Source organism: Cyprinus carpio, chromosome B17 (assembly GCF_018340385.1).
Source record: "Cyprinus carpio isolate SPL01 chromosome B17, ASM1834038v1, whole genome shotgun sequence".
Classification (NCBI taxonomy): Eukaryota; Metazoa; Chordata; class Actinopteri; order Cypriniformes; family Cyprinidae; genus Cyprinus; species Cyprinus carpio.
The window spans coordinates 20,228,505-20,254,328 of NC_056613.1; positions in this window are offsets into that span (position 1 = coordinate 20,228,505).

A 25,824-nucleotide genomic window follows, 5' to 3' on the forward strand; every position below is an offset into this window, starting at 1 on the left:
TGGGGTGGATGGAGTCCTTGATGATTTTAACAGCTCTGCTTTTGCAGTGTTTGAGGTAGATGTCCTGCAGAGAGGGGAGAGCAGACCCTGAGATGCACTCAGCTAAGCGCACAACTCTCTGCAGGGCTTTGCGGTCTTGACTGGAGCTGTTCCCATACCACACTGAGTCAATACACTTTCTATGGCCCCTGAATAGAAAGTTTTCAGGATTGCTGGCGAAACCCTGAATTTCCTCAGCTGTCACAGATGGTACAGTCTTTGCCTGGCCTTATTAACCTGTGTTTGAATGTGGGTAGTCCAAGTCAGGTCCTCTGAGATGTTTACGCCAAGGTACTTGAAGCTGCTCACCCTCTCCACAGGGGTCCCGCTGATCATAAGAGGAGTATAGGGTCAACAATCAGCTCTTTAGTTTTGCTAACATTCAGAAAGAGACAATTGTCCTGGCACCATGATGTAAGTTTCTCTACCTCATCCAGGTATGCGGTCTCATTATTGTTGGAAATGAGGCCCAGAACCACAATATAATCAGCAAATTTGATTATAGATGTGGAGCTGTGGGAAGACACACAGTCATGTGTATAGAGAGAGTAGAGCAGGGGACTCAGGACACAGCCCTGTGGGGCTCCTACGTTCAGGGTGATTAAGCTGGAGATGAACTGGCCTACTTTCACCACTTGAGGTCTGCCGGTGAGGAAGTCTTGAATCCAGTTGCAGAGTGAAGAGTTTAGACTGAGGTCTATGAGTTTAGAAGCAAGCTTGATGGGGACTATAGTATTGAAACTGAGCTATAGTCGATAAATAGCAGCCTTACATACAGTAGTTCCCGTTAATGCTGTCAATGTGCGTGAGAGAAGAGTGCAGGATGTGAGAGATGGCATCTTCAGTGGATCTATTGGGGTGATAGGCAAACTGAAAAGGGTCTAAAGTATCCGGGATGGAGGAGCAAATGTAGTTTTTAACCAGTCCCTCAAAGACCTTCATGACTATTGATGTGAGGGCAACTGGACGATAGTCATTCAGACAAGAGGGTTTATTGTTCTTAGGCACAGGAACCACCGAGGTAGCAAGAGACTCATTAAAGATGGATGTAAACAAACCAGCGAGTTGATCAGCGCAGGACGTCAGAACATGGCCAGAAATCCCATCAGGACCTGCTGCCTTCCTGACGTTCACTCGCTTTAGAGCCCTCCGAACCTCGTCCTCAGACACGGTGATTACATGATTATCGCTGCTCTGACTGCTGCTTCCTAACGCACTGATTGGCAGACTTGCGCTGCTTAGATTGTTTTCAAAGCGGCCGTAGAAAGAGTTTAGCTAGTCAGCCAGCGATGGATCTGTTCTCACCTCTGCAGAGGATTTATTTCCAAAGGCACAGGATGGTCCTTAGTCCCTGCCACATGCGTCTGGAGTCATTTAGCTGGAAATGTGACTCTATTCATTCCAGGTATCGGTGTTTGGCGGCTCTTACTGCGCGTCGGAGAGCATAGCATGATGCTTTGTACTCTCTCATGTTTCCAGACAAAAGACCGGAGTTGTATGCAACAGTGCATTTGTTTACTGCTGCATGGATTGTTCTGTCCACCCACGGTTTCTGATTGGAGAAGGTCCTTATAGTTTTTGTTTCAGTTGCTTGCTCAGCTAGCGTGTTTACAAAGCTTAATGCTACATCCGTGAACTCGCTGACGTCAGCTGAACTTGCCCGAAAAATGCTCCAGTCTACGTCATCAAGAGCATGGCTTCAGAGTGGGTGGACCAGCGAATCACCACCCTCTGCACCGGGGGTTTTTGAACGAGCCTTTGTTTATATTCCAGTGTGAGGAAAATGGTCAGATTTGTCCAAAGCCCTTAGTGAGCGAGTTTTGTAGGCATTTTTAAACTGAGAGTAGCAGTGATCCAGTGTATTCGGTCCTCTGGTTGGACAGGATACATGTTGATAAAAGTTTGATTTTGTTAAAGTCCCCAGCAATGATAAGAGCTGTTTGTTGATGTTGCCGCTGAGCACATCATGAAGCTTAGACAAAGCCAAGCCGGTGTCTGCTTGTGGTGGGATGTAAACAGCAGTAATGATGATCGATGAAAACTCCCGGGGTAGATAGAATGGGCGGCTAAATAATGGATAAATGTTCCAGATGAGGCAGGCAGGAGCGCGACAGAGTGGAGATATTCCTGGGATCACACCATTTCTTGTTAATCATGAAACACACTCCTTTACTTTTGGATTTACTGGCGTCGGCTGTTCTGTCCATCTGTAAAACAGAGAAGTTATCAGACGGCATTACAGCAATGTCCAGGACCAAGGTCGTGAGCCATGTTTCAGACAAACAAAGGATGTTACAGTCCCTTATGTCCCGTTAAAAACTTATCCTGGCTCTAAGATCGTCCATCTTATTCTCCAGAGACTGGACATTGGCGAGTAGAATGCACGGTAGAGGAGGCCTGTGAGCTCTTTTCCTTAGTCTGATGCGAATCCCAGCGCATTTCCCACTGTGTTTCTTGATTCGCCGCCTTTTGTGGTTATTCAAGTGGCCATTGTACATGTCTGCGTTCCGGAGAATCTCAGATGGCCACGATTGATTGGAGGATAAAGTGTACTGAAACAGGTCAGTGAAGCGGTGTCCAATGTCCAAAAGTGTTACTTTGTCATGAATGATCAGTGCAGACGTTATGTGTGTTAAAAGAGAAAGCAAAAGTAAGTAAAAAAAAACAAAAAAAAACACATTCTAATCGGAGTGACCTGGATGGCGTCCGAACACGGCGGTGCCATCTTGGATTGTCAATAAGCCATTAAATTATTACTAGAAGTTATATTTATGATTTTTTTCAGCCATTTTGACTAAAATCATCTTAAAATAGTTTTTTTGCACATACACACAATATTCATATACAATATTCAACAACTTTGCCTCCAGAACCACTGCTGACAATCAAACCGTTTTTTAAATGATTGAGAAGATGTGAAAAACCTACTTTTGCGAACTAGTTCTAGGTTTTTCGCTGAGTCTGGAAAAAAACACCACAGTACAATTCTCTGGACTCTCTATGTCAATAATTATCAAAAACATGTCAAAATTTACCCTTTGGGAAGCTATAACGGGGTCTTTTAGAAAAAGGGCCTGCCCCAAACTCAAAACTTCATGAAACCCCCTAAGCACACGTGGCAGGTGATTCTAAACAAGCATGCAACGTTTCAGGGAGATTGGACCACAGCTGGCGCTATAACAGGTATAAACGTTTTAAAAACATCATATTTCTAAGGTAAATCACCTGGATTTGCTAAAAAATACTTTTTTTAAATAATTGATTTAGGTGGTTACAGGTTTGCTAAATAATATGTAATGTCTTTTTCCTTATGTGCTTAAATACCTAGACCTCTTGAACCAAAATAATAAATAACAACAACAACAACAACAAATATTTTAAATAACAACAACAACAACAAAAATCAGTGCTATGTTCAAACACTTGTGTATGACATCACTGCTTGTGGGCTATAGCCTGCATGGCTAGAATGGTGGACATGTTTTTTAGCATTTGACAAATTCAATTTAAATGTGATTTTGCTCTTGTTCTTCACACAAAACTTGAAGTTACAGACTTGCAATACAGAGCATAACTATAGTAGTATAAAGGTGCTTTTTACCATTGTGGGGCTTCACATCCCCATTGCCTATTCATTTTAATTATATGGAAAAGAGCGGCCTGTGTGTTATTCATATATTTACCTTTTGTGTTCTACAGAAGAAAAAAAGAACAACATAAGGATGAGTAAACAGACTTTTCATTTTTGGAAGAACTATTCCATTAACCTATCAAACAGCCATTTTCCATTTCACTGACGCTGACCAAAAAAAAAGCACAGTGGTGGAGAGTAAACAATTGTGTTTGTGTTGGGCAGGTTTTGCTGTCCTTCTCTGTCCCTGTGTTTGCACATGTGTGTGTGTGTGTGTGTGTGTGTGTGTGTGTGTGTGTGGCAGCGGGAGTGCTCAGAGGGTGAGAGCATTTTCATATTCAACAGATATACACAGGTGAAAGGCCAGAGATGCATGACTGCATGAATAAACATTGCATCTTGTCTTGGCACAGTTGTGTCCAGCGAGCAAATGGTCTAAGTAATGCAGTCATACAATGCAACCTGAGCCAGTGAGCCACAGAGATGGAGATGATTTTCTGGAAATGTGCTTTAAATGCACGGCTAGACCCTATTAGCTTGTCAGCATCAAAGGAATATAAGACATGAACTAATGTCTGAATGGTTGACTGCTCAGCCCAGGCATCTGTTATAGTCAATTAATAAATAAGGTTAAAAAAGATTTTGCTATAATAATTAAACATTAAACATTTTAAACCTTTAAAGATTTCTTTCTAAAAAATAAATAAATAATAAAATAAGCAAAGTCTTCTAGTTTTGTGGAAATTCACATAGAGTTCTGACACTAGTCTAGGATTTACTAGGATGGTCCCACTTTATATTAGGTGGCCTTAACTAATATGTAATTACATTTAAATTAATCATTTGAAACATCTGTACATTTGTACAGCCCACCCTTAAACCTACCTGTCCCTAACCTTACCCGTATCCCACCTCAATAGCAGCAAAATTGTTTTGCAATACAATATGAAAACGATAAGTACATTGAACTTATTTTTTGATACAAGTACGTAGTTTAAGGCCAAAACTATAAACTCTACGGCTCCTATGTTGAATGCAAATGATTAATGTTAAATCGAGTTCAACTAATTGCATTTAATATCACTTTCAACTATAATACATTTTCATTTTTTGCAATTAACATGCAATCAATTGTCCACAAAAAAAAACATTATACTCAGATCACACCCTGTAGTAAGTACTCCTGCTAAAGTGTACTTTATGCTGAAAACATGTTTGAAGAGGAACTGTGGAACATTGTAAAGTTCCTGACTTGGACTGTTAATCAAGTATTTACTTCATAAAAGTTAAACGACACCAATAAGAGCTAGATCAGAGACATTTTTACCTATCCAGCAGTTTTGTGAGGCTTTTCTCAGGCATTTTGAATTCACAGCAAAACACTTTAATGGTGAATTGGTATTCTTGGCTTCACTCAATCTGAAACAAGGCCTGCAAAAAGCTGGCAGATGTGTTTCATAGACAAGAGACAGCACAGCGCATACTAATGTCTCATCAGGCAGAAGTCTGCAGAACTCAGCTAAATAAACACACATCGCCCTTTGACCCAAAATACATGCTCAATTCATCACCCGACAGAACTGAACACTGTTTACCTCCCATGATCGGTGTAGTATGTTTATTTCATCAAGAGAGAGAGATGTGTGAAATATAGTGATCATGAAATCTATGAAGTTCTTTAGAACTAACCATCGTAGTTCTCTTTTATGATTGCAGGAGATGAACTATCATATTTACATTAGCCCTTTCATCAATAAACTAAACAGTGGTCCGGATTTATCTGTCAGCTTTGCTTTATTCAGTAAATGATGACCAGGGGTAATTACTAGCTGTGATTTTTTATTTTACTCCCATGTGGCAATGATTTGAACAGCAATAGAGTCTTTCTTTGTACAATGAAATCTGAACATGGGACCATTAACCGTATCGCCAGTCTCTCTCTTCATTCTGTTTCGTTCACACTGTACCACACACACACACACCAGTGACTGTCACTGTCTGTTGGGAGTTTAAAGTAATAGCACTGCTCAATTAGGTGCCAAATGGCTTTCCAGGGATCCGTATTTTACCTTTACTGTCGCATACAGCTGGGGGAGCAGCAGAGAAGCAAGATTTCCTGCCAGAAAGAGACATAAGCTTTATATTACATTTAAGTTATTACCCCTACAATTCAACAAAAAGACACATTCATGCAATATGAAATGTTCCTTACCTCCATAAAGATCGCAAAATCAAGTCATTGTGTTCTTAGTTGTGGCCATTAGCAGGAAGTCATGCATCTGCTCGAGTGGGAGGGAATGGGACCTCATTGACATGCGGGACCCGTGGTCATCTTTGAGGCCCGGTCAAGACTGAAATTACCTGGGTAACTGTCTGGACCAGGTTAGCAGAGATCCGTTCTGAAGTCAATTTTCTGCTTAATTTCTTTGTCATGCACCTCAGAATATTACTGTGATGTTGTATAATGGGATAATTCAAGCATAATGACATATTTATTATATTGGAGCCATTCAGTGAGATATGGGAATGGTACTTCATAAATCCAGCTTTATTCTATTAATATTTTTTGCTCCTGAGTTATTTAGTAACATTTCTGCATACAGATCTGCAAAGTGCAATGCAACATAAAATATAATAAAAATATGCAAAGACATATAGCATAAATATATAAAATATATAGCATAAAGTTTGAATAAAATATTGAAAAAAATTATAAAATAAAAATAAATACATATATAAAAAACCTAAACCTACTAAAATGAATGAATGAATGAATGAATGAATGAATGAATGAACAAACAAATAAATAAATGAAAATCATAATTTTGAACACTGTATTTATTTATTTATTTGCACATATATGGCTCAGATTTGTGTTTTCAAAGTCAGGCTATTTTCCAACAGAGATGAGCAACACTCATGGGCACTGGATGACTTCAGTAACTTCATTCATTTGTGAATGATTGTCTCTTTAAGCATCTGCACTTTAAAGTGTTATGTAATACGTAATATTATTTTATACAACAAAAGTAAAATTAATCTCTTTTGATTCAAAAGAGCAAGATTAATTTTTTTTTTCCTGCGATATAACCCCTTTAATGCAGCATATACTCAATATATTTGACATTCTGCCCTTGGAAGAGATTGAAGAGTGTGAATAAGTAGATATTTCCCAGGATGCAACAACTCTCAAAATGACACAGCCTGCAAAGCATGTCATTTCTTCTCATTTCTTACCATCAGCTGGAAAGAAACATATTGAATTTGACACAAATGTAAGCTCTTGTACCCTGACTGGTCATACTGGGGGTTTGATCAGACCTTCTCCTTTTAGAACAGCCAGTAATACAACTGACAGTCTGTGGGTGCATCTGATAAAAATATTAGATTTTTTTCCTTATGATGTGAGTATAACATTTTGAAGAGTGATTCAACAACAAATCATTCCAAACATAACTCAAGATACTCTCTGAAATCCCTACTTAAGGCTCGTCCAACCTGTCTCACATACAAGATTCCTCCCTGATGGGAGAAAAACCAAACATCAAACGTGTGATACCCAGTGTTTTTTCTGAACCCCATATCTAGCACATCTAGATCAATAATGCCTAGGAATGTTTGCAAAACCCAGCAGACACCCTGGACTCCTTGAATCTACAAGAAAGACAGAGGATCTGGCAAAAAACTCCTTCATGCTCTGTAATTTATTTACAGCTGAACACAGTGAAGTCTTATTACACCGAGCCTCAACTGTAAGAGCCATAAGGGACGGCATGGATTAATGGTGCTTCTTGGGTCATGGGTTTGCAGTTCGACGGTCCCCTGTCAGAGACAAAAGGAAAGTCTCAATAAAATACTTGATTTAAGCCTTTGCCTGTGGCAACAGGTCGAATCTGGCTTTATTCCACCTCTGCACTGCACTCTGAAAACACAAATGAATATTACTAATGGCAAGTTAGTCATTTTGCTCAGACGTAACTGAGCATTTGCTTTAGCTTTGTTTTGCAGAGTAACAATTAATCAAACTGATAGATTCAACAAAAAGCTCAAGAGACAGACATGAGGTTGTCTATTATGGTTGTCTAGCTTATTTAAAGAAAATTCAGAAAATTACTCATCCTTATGACATTACAAATCAATTTGACTTTACTTTTTTCTGTGTAACATGAAAAGGGATGTTTAACTGAATGTTTAATATTCCATAAGGCTCATAAGGCTAAAGGTGTGCTCAAAATAAATGAAATCTCTGTGGAATGTTGTGGGCTAAAAAATCAATTGTCAATCAACATATGTTGTACAGTTCATACAAAAACTGATTTCAAACCAAGCAGCTTTCTACTGGGCAACGTGGTGCATTCATGTGACCAATTTGAATCTGATGCGAAATCTGAATGGGGGAATTTTTCCCCCTTAAAGGGATAGTTCACCCAAAAATGAAAATTGTTCCTTGATTTGATCACTCTCAAGCCATTCTAGGTGTATATGACTTTCTTCTTTTAGACAAATACAATTGTTATATGAAAATAAATAAATAAATAAATGGCCTGCCTCGTTCAAACTTTATTATGGTGGTAAATGGGGGTTGACATTTTGAAGCATAAAAAAGTGCATTCATCCATCATAAATAGTGCTCCACATGACTCTAGGGATTTAATAAAGGCCTTCTAAAGTGAAATAATGCGTTTGTGTAAGGAAAATATCCATATTTAAAACTTTATGAACTGAAATCTCTAGCTCCCACTAATTGTCGTACACATATACACGCACAAGAGAATGGTGTTCCAGTGGATGACGTATGACGTATTTTTTTTACACAAACGTATTTCTTCGCAAGACATTTATTAAGTCATCAGAGCACTTTTTAATGTGGATGGATGCTCTTTTTTGGGTTTCAAAATCTCAACCCCCATTCACTGCCATTATAAAGCTTGGAAGAGCCAGGACATTTTTAAATATAACTCGCACTGTTTTTGGTATAGTATTACTGCATGCAAAATTTTTGCTAGTGCAAATTCCTATTGAAATGACTTGATTTTAATTGCAAAAAGACCAAAATATCAAATGCTCTTGTGACACAATAAAAAAAAAAAAAAAAAAAATGTAAATTTGAATTTGCATATATTTTAGCTAGACATAATAAACTGTAACTCCAGGTTTACACAAAAGAGATCTGAGAGCAACAGTTGAAATTGTGATTTTCAATTAATAACTTCTTAAATGTTGGTCTAAACCACACAGATACATTTAACTCATTTTAAGGCAGACACCATAATCAATTTAATCTTGGCGATCCCTAGACAGCAAAAAAGTGTTGGCCCAGATCCGGCCCACATCTGGCCTGTGTGAAATCCATACGGGCCAGATGTGGGCCGTTCTCATTTTAAGGCAGACACCATAATCAATTTAATCGCTGATAGTAAAAGATCTGAAAGAAAATCACACATATAATCTGTTTGGAAAAGAGCTGCAAGTACTTCCCACCTAGAATCTGTTTATAGGTTTGGTTGTGAAAGAAAAGCATACATGTTTTGGACAACATGAGCTGAATAAATGATGTCAGAATTTTAATTCTGAGATGCTTTAACTTCGTCATGATCATGCAGGATTCATGTCCCTGCTTGCTTTTTGAATGTTTAGAAATACATTAATTCCTGGATGTTACAATGTCACACCAGTTTCACTGCGATTTTGACTGATGATATGGTAATTACATTACATATAAGAAGTCTCTACATGCAGAGACAAATGTGCTGCCATCTAAGAGATGGAAAACCACAATTTTTGTGTGTGGTCACAAATCTATTCAGGCTCCTTATTTTCTCACACTGTGTTCACCTTAGCAAATTAATCATGCATTATATACAGTAGGCGAAAGTAACCTTGTTTTATATGAGGGAACTCATACATGTTGACCTATCTGAGACTGGTCTTCCCATATAAGATGCATGTGATATTTCAAGGGCAGAGGACGAGAAGGAAGATTAACGGCTGTTTTAAATATGTCAGCTTCTGGAAGGACATGCCTTCTAATAATGCTTCTGAATAACAGAACTAGAATATTGTGGCAGCACTAAAATTTATGAGATCTGCATCCTATCATAATCTACCTTGATCTAAACTTTGTGCGCACGTGTTAAATAGAAATGAAACATGAATTCTATGGCTATTACATGATATATTTTGTATTATAACTTGTGTTATATACATATTATTTATAAAATTCTATATAACAGATCTACACAGGTAGATCATTCCTTCTGTAACAATTCATTTTTTTTTGGTAACAATTCAGTATATGGACCAATTCTCACTTTTAATAAGTTAATAGCCTGTTAATAACATATCGGCTGTTTATTAGCACTTATAAAGCACTTATTCTGCATGACCATATTCTACATTCCTAATCCTACCCAATACCTAAACTTAACAACTAACTTACTAACTATTAATTAGTAGCAAATTAGGAGTTTAATGTGGCAAAAGTCGTAGTTAATGGTTTGTTAATAGCGAGAATTGGATATTAAAATAAAGTGTGACCTGAAATTGTATTTTATTTGTATTTTATTTTTTTAGTTTACTTTCATCAAAATGGTGTGGTGAAATAAACGAAGGAGTGAATTTTAAACTTTTAAACTGAAAAACAAGCAATTTATTTAAACACATATTCCAGGTGTTTCTTCATTTGGATTTCATTTTGAATATTTTTAATTGCTTCTGGTGCATTCACTATTTGGAGCCAGAAGGTGGAATGCATTGCATCATGGAATACAATATCTTAGTTTGTTCTGTATTTCATGCATACAGAATATAAAAAAATAAAATATTTCAAAAATGAAAACTTTCTTTCAAGAAATTACACCTTAGAAATGAGTTGAGAAAGGACTCACTACAAAATGGCAAAATTTACTACACAGCATTTCAAATTCATATCTTTACCGGAAGGGTTATCGGCAGCGTGTGCGATACTCCTCTAAGGAGCTTTAAACTGCAGCAAAGTATGGGCTTCATTATATCTCCTCCTTCCTCTGCTCATTCTCATCACCAATGAATATAGTTATGAGAGAAAATTTATTGGCCAAATTTGTCGAACGAGGTGAGTGCGCTGCAAATTGGCTATGAAACATTGGGCTTCAGATGAGCACCGACAGCTTTGTTGTGAATGACACAATGAAATGAATTCACACTGCCAGCTCAAGGCGGCGACTAATTAGCCTACCAAGGCAGCTTTTATTTCCTGGTTTTGTCACTGAGAGTTGTTTACCACCAAGTCCCACAAGAACAGCAACTTATATTGTCTTACGGCAGCTATACTGTAGAATTATGTGCAGCGATGAAAGAAACAAATAAATCTGAACAAAATCTGCCGCCGTAGGTGTGATACAAAATACAGTAGAGCAGAAATATGGACAAGAGAGAGGTTCACAAAGCTAAAGTAGATGTTGTCAGTGACTGAGAAGAGCATTGTGGGATAAGAACATTTTTATAAATTGACTTCAGGTTATTATCACTTGATCAGAAGTTACTCACTCATCAGATTACCTTATTGTGATTTAAAGAGCTAGTGTGATGAATTATCAACCTGACCGCAAAGAACAAATGCACTCTGTTTTCTCTGTGGAATACATTTTAGACTTGTTAATATGCTCACTCTATGCTTATATCGTCTCCACAGCTGCGGCTCATAAATCATAAAGGACTGTCAACAGGTACAGAGTTTTCTCTCTCGTCTGAGGCTAGTGAGTTTTCGCTGGTTTACACAATGGGCCCGACTAAACATGTTACAATTCATGCTAATGATTGAGTCTGTTTTGACTTTGTAATACCAATGTTACAGGAAAATACCCATATAATTCCCTTCCATGATATGAGAGTAGTACCAATTGGTATGAGATTAGTTATAGCGCTTACAGGAGTGCACTAGATTGATATTCCTCAAGCATTTTGGATGAACCTAAACCTCTAAAGCGGAGTATTAAACTTCTGCAATTAATTCAGTCTTAATATAAAAATCTGCTAATAAACCCCTTCAATAAAACAAAAATACATCTATGCACAAGTAGGGTTGAAGACCCCTGGAATAAAGGAATAATTTGTCTATGCACATGTAAACATATTTAGTGACAGAATGTTCAGAATTCTGTCACTCTATTCAATCAGATTTTGCTGACACAAGCCTACAATATAGTGCATGTATTCATACAGACACAAGGTCACTGCAGGATAGATGGTCTACAAAACATATTGATTCATTACATACATTATACACATGCACAGACACTGCAATGAGCACATAAGTTTGGTTTTCCAAGCTTGTGTTGAGTTTCAGGCTCTCACATTCAAATGAACTCCACACAAAGAGAGAGAGAGAGAGAGAGAGAGAAAAACTTTCCAACTCATTCCAATGGCATTAAAAAAAAAAGGAGGGACAAGCATTCACACTGTTAGTACAGACATGCTATAAATGGGATGTTGTTCAATTTATCTCTTGGTTTCAGATACAAGACTGATCATGAGCATTCCAGTCAGTCACTGAGTAATTATATGCTAGATAAATATGACATAAATGTTATAAAGTGAGGGATTTCCCCAGCACGTACTGATACAGTTTAGTTTGCACTTTGCTAAAAGCCTTCATGGTTATTGATTTCTATAAACAAACTTTCATCAGCACATCCATAACTTCATAAAAGTTGAAATTAGACCCTCTCCAAGCAATACAAATGGGACAAATTGAGTTCCTGACCTTCTGGCTGGAAACGTTTTTTAAGATGTTGCAATATAACACAAGGTATAAATCACAAATGATAGTCTGACTTTGCCGTTCTAATATTCTTAGTATTTTCTCAATATGAAGTATTTTGACATTCAGTGTAAAACCAGGTTTAGGAAATGACATGAGCTGAATTCAAACTTGCATCCCCCACATAAGCACCACAGCTCAGCATCTCAGAGAAGAAACACTGGTGCAAGGTGATGCAGAAAACAAGAGTGATTTGTCTTGGGAACAGCACTTGTGGTTCCAGCAGGACAGATATACATATATTTGGTTAAATAATTTCTGCACCATTAGCCTCAGCAAACATAAGTGATTCTGTGTTGAACAGGTCAGGGTTGTCAAACAAATAATCCTCAATTCACCAGCCATTAGCAGGAGAGGCAAACATTTGAGCCAATCACTATAAAATGAAAACTAAAATTCACTGCACCACTATCTCATCTTTTGAGACTGATCTTTCCCAAACTGCTTCAGCATTGTCTGCAGAATGGATTACCTACACTAGCAGTGCCTTTTGTGGCAGATGCTTAGCTGAGGGGTCTTCCTGCTGAGGAAGAGAGAGATGAGGGGGTGGGTCATTGAGAGTCTAGAGAGAAAAGCAGAGCTTTGATCGCCCTTCCTTCCCTCAGGTGGTGTTCTGCTTGAGCACAGGTCATTACCATAACTAATATATTTCTTGCACCCCCTCCCATTATGCATCAGGTTTCTGTGAGGCTGTCATGCCTTTGAAGAACAAGTGCGCACATTTTGTTACATTTGAGTATAGTATAATAGCTATTACTCAATCTAATTTTAACTCAAATATCAGTTTTATCCCCTATATATACATTTCTGGTTCCAAAAGCTTGGAATGAAAAAAACAAACAAAAACAATATATATATATATATATATATATATATATATATATATATATATATATATATATATATATATATATATTAAATCAAATATGAAAAAAGTTACAGAAAAATCATTAATATTGTTATATTATATTATCAAATATATATATATATATATATATATATATATATATATATATATATATATATATATATATATATATATATATATATATATGATCTAAATACAGAAAAATCATTAATATTGTTAAATATTATAATTAAAAAATACCCTATTTTGATATATTGTGATCCTTCAGAAATCATTTTATGTTGATTTGATGCTCAGCTGTTATTGGTGCTCATCAATGAATAATGGTTTGTATTATTATCACACTGTAGTTGCAAGTTCTTATATGACAACAAACATTTCTACTTACAATCCTCTGAAAAGTGCCACTGTGTTGAATTCTGATGTTAGGCAGCTGTTGAAGGTCACAGAGCAGAAGCGATGCATCGAGGATGGCCTGATGGCTGAAGAGGTGGGAAAGCAGGGCCGCTGTCCCTCCATTCATCTGTATTACACTGGAGTGCAGTGCCGAACCATCCATTTGCCTCCTGAGTGACTCTGTCCTCAAGAACTCCACTGCTGTTTCTTGCTAACAGGCAGAACACGGCACATTAATGCCCGACACATGCATTATTGATGGAGGGCAGGAGCTGATAAGCTCGTTGTAGCTGCAGGCTTCTTCTTCTACACAGAGGGCCAATTAAAAGCAACCCAATTCATGGCCTCATAAAGCTTTTGGTTGTTCAGGGACAGCTGATAAACACACTCAAACAGATGGATGTGTAAGACAACAGAGTGGTGTTGAAAACACAGACATTTATAGGCACACTTAGTCCAGAGCAGAACGTTCTCCATTCCGATCTGATGAGGGCCTTACACTGGAAGCAGTGCCACTGTCCCTCACAACCAATCCTTTGCCTCCTTTGATACTCTGTCCTCAAGAACTCCACTGCTGTTTCTTGCTAACAGGCAGAACACGGCACATTAATGCCCGACACATGCATTATTGATGGAGGGAGGAGCTGATAAGCTCGTTGTAGCTGCAGGCTTCTTCTTCTACACAGAGGGCCAATTAAAAGCAACCCAATTCATGGCCTCATAAAGCTTTTGGTTGTTCAGGGACAGCTGATAAACACACTCAAACAGATGGATGTGTAGAGACAACAGAGGCACCCAAATAAACCAAATAAAAAAAACAACCTTTTTAAAAAAACAGACATTATAGGCACACTTCTAACCCAAAGGATAAAGTTCTGATGCCTTATATCTTGTTTAGGGCAACTTCTAAGGCAGCACAGAATATATTGTGAATGCATTGTAATTGGCTTTGGATACAAGTGTCTTCCAAATGAAAACAAGCAAGTACATAAGAAATATCAGTAGAAAATGGTTTCATTTTGTACAATTTTTCACCCATTATGTGTGTGTTTATTAGAGCATTAAATCATTAGCGTTGCAAGATGCTAGCATCAATCTCTATTGGAATGAACCGCAAGTGGATTTCCACACACACACAAACCAAAATGAATGGTTATTTGCTTTAGATTACATGTTTAAAAAAATCTATAGAAATCAGAGATTTTATCTAATTAAAAAACAAAATTTTCACCCAATATTTGTGTGTGTGTTTCCTTTAAACAACTTTTATTTAATTTTCCTTTAAATCCACTAATCAATTTCCTGTGAGAAGTATCGTGTGACCACTATTGGAATCAATTGTGATTGAATTTTTCTTTCGAGTCTCTTGTGAATTTCCTGTGAGAAGTATCGTGTGACCATTGAGTTGTTGCCCTATATTTGAGCTTCCATTCCTGTTAGGATGCTACCTTGGAAAGTAGCCACCTATGTAGACAGCAGTGAGGTCTGTCAGACAATCTGAATTTAATAGGACTGCTACTAAAACACACACATGGCCTTTTCACAGTGTCCAGCATGATGCATTATCACCTGGCTCCTCACCTTTCCAAGTCATACCTCAAACCCAGAACAGGTTGAGAGAATGGCAGTCCCTACGGAGGACTGTTACCCCTGACACACACGGCTCACTGACAGCTCCAACACAACCTCTGACCCCACAGCACTCTGGGGCCTAAACGGCCGTGTGTTGGGGGAGATTTTTTGGATATGTAGGGCTGATCCTTGAGACAGGAATCTCACTGGGGCTTTGGGATCTTTAGGGAGCGTGGGGGGTTGAGGTTTGGAGTGGATGGAAATGTGTGCGTATGTGTCGGTGGGTCCATGCTGCCTGTTATCTGTGGAGCGCTGCATAAATCATAAAGGGTCAGGGTGTCACGGCAGTCATTATGGCATTCCCTTGAAATCACGCCCAGGGCCAGATTATCCATCCCAGAGAGAGAATCTCTGCAGTGAAGAAAGACCCTTTGCCAGATCACCACCAGAGAAAACAAACAGTGCTTTGATTGCATTGACATCTCAGAGAAAGGCAACACACTGAGAAAAACTAATAATGGCACGATGCATCCAAGCAAGTGAATTTAGCCTCTTCTCTGAATCATCAATAACTCTTTGTTTTAAAATATTCATGAGGTCAGATTGCTCGCCAATTCACACAGCAAGAAAATCTAACTCTGTTGAAAAAAGCCTCAACCTATATTTCTGCAGATCTTTACTTTCAACACCAAATGCCTGAGAAAGCCTTGCTAACAATCATTTAGATTGTTAAAGTATACTGCAATATGATATGACATACATAGCTAATAATACTGAATCATTCTTACGGCTCGATCATTACGATGTGCATGTACTATATTGAATTAGCTTTTACTTAATTGTATTATTGGTGAACGCAGGAAAGCAGGGAAGCATCACTACTGTTATTGCTCATGTTAGGGTTATGGATTTAAACAAACCCTGATGCTAAATATTAAACTTTGGTTTAGAGAACCATTGCTACAGACACAAATGCTCAAACCGCAGTTTGCCAATGAGATGTGTGTTATTGCTTTTCTAAATGACTGAACAATTGTGTCTGTGAATATCAAAGAGAAAGTTTGCACATGCAGAACATGCAATTACCTACAGTAGAAACCATTCAGAACACCCTGGCAAGCCTGTAACAATATGCAAAAATTACTCATAATGCATTAGCAACCACATAGAAAATATTGCAGTGGTAAGCTCATATTTTCTGTTTGGAGTTGGTAAGACTTGTAATGATTTTCAAAGAAGTGTTTTATGCTAACCAAAGCTTCATTTATTTGGTCAGAAATACAGTAAAACAATGTTGTGACATATTGATACAATTTTAAACAACTGTTTAATATACTTTAAAAAAAAAAATTAATTCCTATGATGCAAAGCTGAATTTTCAGCATCATTACTATTACTGACCTACAACTTTTGGATGCGCACAATCAATCAATCAATCAATCAATCAATCAATGCATTTCTCACAAATTTTAGTGTTTTCATGACTTTCAAAGAGAGAGAGAGAAAAACTGAGAGATTGGTAACAGCAGTCAGAAGAGAGAACAATATCAAATATATTGTCTCTTCCACAGCCGCTGTATTAGAAACAGTCAGCAATCCTGCTCATGGAGGGCCAACGTCCTGCAGAGTTTCGGTCCAATCAGCTCCAAAACACTTGCCTAGAAATGTCTTATGTGTCTAAAGTCCTTGATTACCTGGTTCAGGTGTGTTTAATTAAGGTTGGAGCTAAACTCTGCAAGACAGTGGCCCTCCAGGAACAGGTTTGGACACCCCTGCTCTACAGCACACCTTCATAAGTTGCTACCTCTCTAGGATCCACTTGTAACTCTCCCTGAGGTGTGAGCAATGAATGAGTCTATGTCAATGTGTCTACAAGGTGATGGATGTAATTACTAGATATCACAAAGGGAGAAAACTCAACTTACTGCCTGTCCGTACAATCCATGGGTTTCACCGGCCAGCACAATCTTGACTTCCTCCTGAAACAGCTCGCTTTCAGGTCTCTCAGTCATAGCAGCTTTTATTTAAAATGCATCAGGTTGGAGAATGACAACATGACATTTAATTTACACTGAACCAAAGCCTACAGAAAACTTCCAGTAAACATCATATACCTTAAGTCTACATGGACGTTTTATAAGGCAGAAAAAGCCTTGAGTGTTCGTAGCTGACTGCCAAATTAATTGTCAAAAAGACACAGTATGATAAATACAGGCAGCCCCCTGTACAGCTAAATTGGCCCATATTCATCATTCATTGAAACAACCTGTGTCACAAGAAGCCCTCCAGGGAACTTAGATCTCTTTGTTTTACCATGAAGGCTACTGAGAGGTACTGCAAGAAGAACAAACAAATATAAAAATGATGTACTGGTGTTGTTGTAATGATTACAGATTTGGAACACCCAGCAGAATCATGAACTTTGCGGGCCTTCATAAATAAACGCGAATGTGTTTGAGTGTATATGTGTGCGAGACATTTTAAGTGCGTGTCTGCGCCTGGAGGAGGGGCAAAAGTGTGGAATTGACTTTTTCTTCCACGTGGAGAGAGGTAATCACTCATTCTGAGTGGCAGGTGTGTTTTTGTTTGCCGTGCGCAATGGCCTTGCCCTGACACACACATTTAATTCTGTTATTTTAGCCTTCCTATTCGTAATAATTAAGTGTTCTCACACCCCAGTGATTCCAGTTGAAATGATGTATGAATTTTTGGTTATTTGCACGCTTCTGTGAGTGTTGTGTTTTATCCTCAGGGCAGGGCGCTATTTGAGTTTTTCACTCAGGGTACAATGAGATGTGTGCTTGAACATTTGCTTTGCTTGTCACAATGGGGGTCTACGTTGTAAAGCAGACATTTTGACCAAATTTGACCTCAACACAAAATTGCTCTCTCTTCTTATGTCCTCTATAAAGTGGGGAAAAACACAGGTGCGTAGATTCGTTGTGATAAATAAGTGTTTACACGTACATGTATAAAATGTCATTAAAGAGTAAAAGAAACATTAAAATAAATATCAAATATTAAAACATTTAAACAATAAATAATAAATTAATTACAAATCCACACATTAAACCAGCTAGATTTTTGGGAGTTTCTTTAACTAAAAAAAAAAAAAAAAAAAAAAAAAAAAACTTGACATTCACATTAGATTAACATTAGATCCTTATTATTTTGCCCATGCCTCAAACCGAGACTTCAGATATCATTCAGTTTGATTGTCAAATACACCTCGCATTGTTTATTATGAATATTTGTTGGGTCCTTGACAAATAACTTCTGTTCCTCTGTTATAAGTCACTTTGGATAAAAGCGTATTGCTAAATGCCTAAATGTACATTTAATTAATAGAATATTTAATATTTAACGTATTAATATTTTTATTATTTGAAATTGCTCTATATCAACATTTACAACATAAACAAAAACAACAAAAAAACTACATAAATTGCTTTGTGTGTGTGTGTGTGTGTGTGTGTGTGTCTGTGTGTGATATTTAAAATAGATTTTGTGTCAAGGTATACATTACATACATTATTTCACATTGTTTTCAGGGTAAGTAAAATGTTGTGCTAGCTATGAAATTAGATTTAGCAAAATAATGGGGTATATTTTTAAAGTTGCATCCTCATTTTCAAACACAGAATACTATCAAAGAAAATAATATATAATTTGAGGCACTAAAAAAAAAAAAAAAAAAAAAAAAATTACCCAATTTCATGGTTGACAATTAAAAAAAAAATAGAAGCAAAAGACTCCGGTTATCATAGCTATGTTAAATCAAATAATTATACACAAGTGGTGCAAATCATGATGCTCTAGCTAAACAAGTACTTTACTTGTAAAAGGAGTGAGTGAAAAAGCAAAGAGATTACACTCACCAAAGTGCTTAAAAGAAAAATGAGCATATAAAGAAGACAGAGAGCAAGTGCTGCTCCATCAAGTGTGCAGTAAAAACAAGATATTACATAAGCTCTGATCTGCCATGCAGTGCCACAAGAAAGTTCATTATTAAATGGGAGAGCAGGACCACAATACAAGTGTCAATGCTCATGTGACTTTTTATAGAGCACAACACAGATGTTAGTCTTTTTCAATAACCTATAGAATCTAATTTAATGTTTACAACATAAAAAAAGGAAAACATTGTAAATTAAGCATATAATTTAAACACTTAAACTTTACATGGCTGTTTTAAAACCTATGAGGTGCACACTTTATAGAATGTAGCAGGTAATTCACAGTATTTTTGTCATGTTATAGATGAAACCAGTGTTTACCTGAAAATAAACATGGCTAACGATCTTCAAACATCATCCTTTTCTTTTCATTTTGTTTCTTGATGTAGAGGCATGTGATGCTACATGCAGCAGCATCTGTCCCTCACCTCTGTATGTATGTTGTGAGAAAAACCTGACAGAAGAGAGACAGGGAGAGAGATAGAGGATTTTCTTAATGCAGCTCTTTCCATTAATATTTTCAAAGGGTAAGTGTTGAACAGAAGTGCCGCATGTTTTTGCTAGATAGAGCGTGAAATGAATCGTAAGGAAACAACAATTCAGTGCGTCTCAGAGAAACGAGAGATGGTGTTTATGGGCTTTTGAGATTAAAATGAGGAGTGTACTGTTTCCACTGCTCTCACAAATCACTGATAACATATTATCCAAAGACAGGTTTCAGGGTGAGAAAAACACTTTGTGTGCACATCTAACAATATTCATATCTATTTGTTTGTGCGTTTATATGTGTGTGAGAGTTAATGTTGGGCTACGCATTTAATTGAGTTGAGAATGTCTTTTAAATTGCAATGCAACTGACCCTCTGCTTATGCTTCATCCCCATTAGTTACAGTTACTGTAAAATTTAAAGTAAACTGACATTTTAGTCAATTTCAAAACATCTTTTTCTCAAAGTTTTGGCCTTCAGTCCACATTGGGACTATGCTTTTGTCCAGCGAAAATGATGCTTCTTGAAAATGCATGACTGTTTAGTCATGTGACACCATCATGTGATTAATTTAGCTCAAAACAATCAAGATGGTGGTCCATGTTGCACTTCCATTGTTGTGCCTGCTATTTATCCATTGTTTTGCATGGAAATCTTGCACCTTCTCTGGGTACCTGTGTAAATATTGTAAGTGAAAATGTGAATGTAAATAACATTTTAAACCCATAGATCCTCCACAGATTTATAAAGAGCAAAGGTTTGTCTGAGAAAATGCCATATAGCAACAGTTACTAAGGTATGATGCTTTTAAAATAAGGGTTAGTCAAAAATCATATCCTGGAATTGAATTAAAAGTATATAATTTAATACCGTATTTGTCAGTACAAATTACTAATATGAATGTCATCATACACACACATTCTTTTTCTGGTGGCTATTTTCTGGTGAAAGCAAAAGTAAAATTTATTTTTAAGTTAAATCTAAAAAAAGCAAAATAATAAAATATGAAATATGTCTAATCAGATGAGAAAAAAATGTATTATATGTACTGTACAAGGGAATAAATTGGCATAATTAGGCAAATTAACTTGTCTTCATGTCATTACGATTTGGGTCTGTGTTTGTTGTGGCAAAATAAAAAATCTCCTGATTAAAAAGCACTGATTAAAAAGCAGGTAATTAATAAATTCTAAATTTTGTCCAACTCTGGCTAGTGTCCCAATGTGTTTATATGAGTGTGTGATCATACAAATGTCCTTATTTCCATATTATCTGTCCTTTCCCACATTATGAGGCAACCCATAAACTCTCAATTTCCAACAATACTGCCTACCTCAGTGAAACATTCAGCCATAAACAACACCCTCTGAATATTCATAATCAATTAGCTGGTTTTCATTGCAATCTCTTAGCTAAACAAAAGCATATGTTTAATATGTGCTCAAGCTAACTGTAGCAGCAGGGCAAAATGTTCCTACTTCTCCTCAGAAACAGCCAATAAATTTTACATTGATTTTCAATTTCAGACTTCTTTTCCTGGTCGGTTTCCAACATATGATGTGGTTAGCAGCTGCCACCTTTGTTCATGTTGGCCATATTTTCAAAAGTGCAGCCGTATATACTACAGTGACCATGTTGAGGTCTTGGACTAGGGTACAAACAGCCATACTGTACATAATGAGACACTTTGAGAAAAGTTTGCTTTTGGCTATATGTAATACTCCTATGGAAAAGAAGGACACTTCAGCATGCTTTTATTTTTTATTATGAAAATATTACACTTTAAAAGAATATACTAAATCATAATGTAAACTAGTTTAAAAAATAAATTAAATTATATATTAAATGCATTTAAAATGCAATTAACCTAATTTTGATAGGTTAATTGCATTATATTATCTTAATAACAATATATTAAGCAACTAGGTTACATTTTATTTTAAGGTGTCCTTGTTACAGTGTAATTATACATTTAAGTACTAAGTAATTAATGAACAACATGTACTTACTAAATGGTTAGGATTAGGGTTTACTTAGGGTTACTTGCATGTAATTATGCATAATTATGTGTAATTATGAGACTGCCTACAGGGAGGAGGTTCAGCACCTGGCCTCATGGTGCGCTGACAACAACCTGCTCCTTAACACCAGTAAGACAAAGGAGCTCATTGTGGACTTCAGGAAGAAGAAAGGAAGCACGCACAACCTCATCCACATTAACAGGATGGTTGTTGAACGTGTCTCCAGCTTCAAGTTTCCGGGAACCACCAACACCTCCAGCCTGGTCAAGAAGGCTCATCAGCGCCTCTTCTTCCTCGGGACACTGAAGAAGAACCAGCTGTCTTCAGCCATCCTGATGAACTTTTACCGGTGTGCAGTCGTGAGCATCCTGACCAGTTGCATCACAGTCTGGTATGGAAACTGCTCAGTTGCTGACCGCAAGGCACTGCAGAAGGTGGAGAAAAACCTCCCAATGCATCACAGGGACACCACTTGCTGCTACTGAGGACATCCAGAGAAAACGCTGTCTACGTTGAGCTCGCAGCATTCTTAAGGAGTCCTCTCACCCTGACCATAGACTGTTTAACCTCCTGCCCTCCAGGAGGTGCTTCAGGAGCCTCCGGACAAGGACCAGCAGACTCAGGAACAGCTTTTTCCCTACAGCTGTCTCCTTATGGAATTCTGCCCTCTGACAGTGTAAATAATGTTCATATGCTCATAGTTTCTGCTTATAGTGTACATACACTTATTACATTATCCATCTGTATGGTATGTTCATAGTACATCCATCTGTATATCATGCTGATAGTATTTAAAAATCTGTAAATTATGTCCATAGTACTGCCTTATCTGTATATTTATTGTACACTTATTGTAGACACTGTATATCTTGTACTTACTGCTTATTGCACTTCTGGTTAGATGCTAATTGCATTTCGTTGCCTTGTACCTTACATGTGCAATGACAATAAAGTTAAATCTAATCTAATCTAATCAATCTTTTTTTGGTTATTATAATAGTAAAGTACATGTAACATGTGTAACAACAACACCTTAAAATAAAATGTTTCCACCAACTAACCCTAAAATAAACCCTAACCATATAGTAAGCATTTAAATGCACTTTTAAACTGTAATAAAGATGCCTTAATTATACTTCAAAAGGTTACATTTCATTTTAGGGTGTCCTTGTTACAGTATAATTAAATATTTAAGTACTGAGAAATATTAATTAACAGTATGGTTTAGGGATAGTTGTAATTAATTACACATAATTTATTGTTATTACTACTATAAGTACATGCAATGTGTAACAAAGACACTGGAAAATAAGGTGTTACCAAATAAAATGTAACTGAACATCTCATAATTACTTTTATTATCTTTGAAATATGTTTAATGTGTACTGCAGAATTGTTTGATCAAACAATATGCCAGAAATGGCACTTTTAAAGTATGTTCAATAGAAGAAAGAAACTCGTACAGCTTTGGAACAACAAGAAAGTAAGTAAATGATGGGGGGGGTGAACTTTTTATTTAACAGTTGTAAAGTGCAAGTGTACTCTCTTTATACACTTTTACTTATTATATTATTTACAAGTACAGTTTCCTTAAATATATTTCTAAAGATTATACGTACACTACAAGTGCACATTCAATACAATTAAGCACTTTTTAGGGTTGATCTGTCATAATAGGCAATGAATGTTTCTTTCTATTAGTGTAATATTTAACACTTTTGTGTTGTTAATGGTGTCAATGAGTTCAAGTGCAGCTCTTCAGTTCTGAATCTGTTGACACACCTTTCCATTCATTCAAACCAATGCACACATGCACTCAGGGTACGTTTTCTTCTTGTAACTCTACCTTGTAAATTCCTCTCAGATTGTAGGATAGGTTCACAAGGAAAACACAGTCAGCTGATGGTGTAAATAACAATTCACAATGATAATTACAGAGCTGCTAACTTGTAAACATGTCAAAGCATCCCATATCCCCATCCAATCCATTACCTTACAGCACAGGTATGTGCTCATGCTCTCTTTACTGGATAGTGTAATGAGAATGGAAACGGAAAGAAAGAACAGAGGTGAAAATAAGCGTGCTAGCAAGATGGAAGGACATATATGTATTTACTGTAAGGGACAAGTACGGACAACTAGGCAATAATGAAGAAGATTGGGTGGGGTTTCAGCATCAATAACTCTGTGTTCAACACCTTGCTCTTATAATCATACACCTAGCACAATGTTTATTGGCTCCCATGAATCAAAGCCAATGGACAGATTTACTCTTTCTCCATGAACAATAACTCCACCCAGCAGCAGAGATAAAATCATGTGAGTATTTGGAGTTGCCAACTTTGCATTAAAAGTGTTTCCATTTATGAAGAATGAAGTAAATTGTAAATAAACTGTAAATTTAAACTACAATCAGTCAGTAGACCTGAGTGATTTTACACAGTATGTTTGGCCAGATTGCTCCGAAAGCTACATATATATAAATTATTTTTCCTGGTTTAAAGTATATTGTTGTAAAGTTTACAATTTAAAGTTGCTGACTATGCCCTCAGGATAAGATTGTGACAAAAAAAAAAAAATAAAATAAAAAAAAAAAATAAATAAATAACAAAATCATAAAATAATAATAATAAAAAAAAGGTTAAATGACTGGCAGCTACGGCTGCCAAACAAAAAACTTAAAATTACAGTAAAATATCTTAATTGTAATAAAGTGCAAAAACAATAATTTTACAGAAATTGTCATTAAAGGTTTCACAGAAAAAAAAAGGTTATTTTGCTTGTTTCAATTACAATATTTTATTTTAATTTTATGGTTTTTGTTTGGCAGCTGTAGCTGCCAGTCATTTGACCGTTTTTATTATTTTATTTTTTTATGGGACATTTTTTATTTTTTTACAGTTTTTTTCTTAGATTTTTACAATGAAAGCATTAAATGTTCTATAGAGAAACACCGTTATTTTACAAATCATTGCAATCAAAAACCTTCAAGAAAGTGTCAAAGCATGCTCAAGACAGGTTTATTCAGAAGACAAAAAAAAAAAACACAAAAAATGTAAAAAAAAAAAAAAAAATAAAAATCCAAACACCCCATCAACCTATCAAGGGAACTTCGAACTGCGTCCTCTAGGGGTCGCTATGGGGAACACCTCGTACCCACCCCTGAATCAAACATAAAAAAAACACCAATGCATTGGCCGGCGATTTTATACAGCCTCTGACGTCACTACCGGCGTGACTATAAACAGAGTCCGGGAATGGAGTCTCGAGTAACACGTCATTCTCTTCTTCGTCTTCAAAACTGACTGTTTTGTTTGAAGCGTGCATCTGAAAGAACCGGTAAGAACGCTCTTTCTCTGTCTATCATGGCGACTACACTAGCAAGCATTTAGACAATGTATGCATCCCGTGTCGGCGTTATTTGACACCCGATGACACACACGATCTTTGCGTCATTTGTTTGGGTAAAGAGCACGTACGCGATGTCTTTGAGGAGGCAATCTGCGTGCATTGCGAGCATTTTTTCAAGGAAAAAGCTCCGCTCTCGTTCATCTCTCTTTTCGAGAAAAAAAAGGCAGCCATCTGCTTCCCGCGGTTCAGGACCCGCCGCTGCTTAGGTACGGAGGAGAATGAGCTTGTGAGAATTTCAGGTGGATCTGTCTGAATGGTTTAAAAAGGGACTTTCCCTTTCGTGATCATAATGGTGGCGGATGAGAGAGAGCCTCGTGTGGATGATGTTATATCTTTAACACTTTCTGATACTGAGGTTAGTGCTCTGCTGGGTTTTTACCCAGGAAAAGCAGGAGATATTTGAGGATGGTGAAGAAGCTGAGGCTGAGCCTACTCAATTCTCCTGCCCTGCGTATGTAGAGCTGTTGGAGGTTATGGATCGCGCCTCGATGAGCGTTATTTTTCCGACCATAGCCCTCCAGCTCAGGTGAGCCTTCCATTTCTGCCTGATCTCCATACAGAGATCGAAAGGAAATGAAAGAGTTTTGCCGACATCGAGGCGATTCGAGAGCTTTCATTCTACGGGGAGACATTCTCTCTTAAT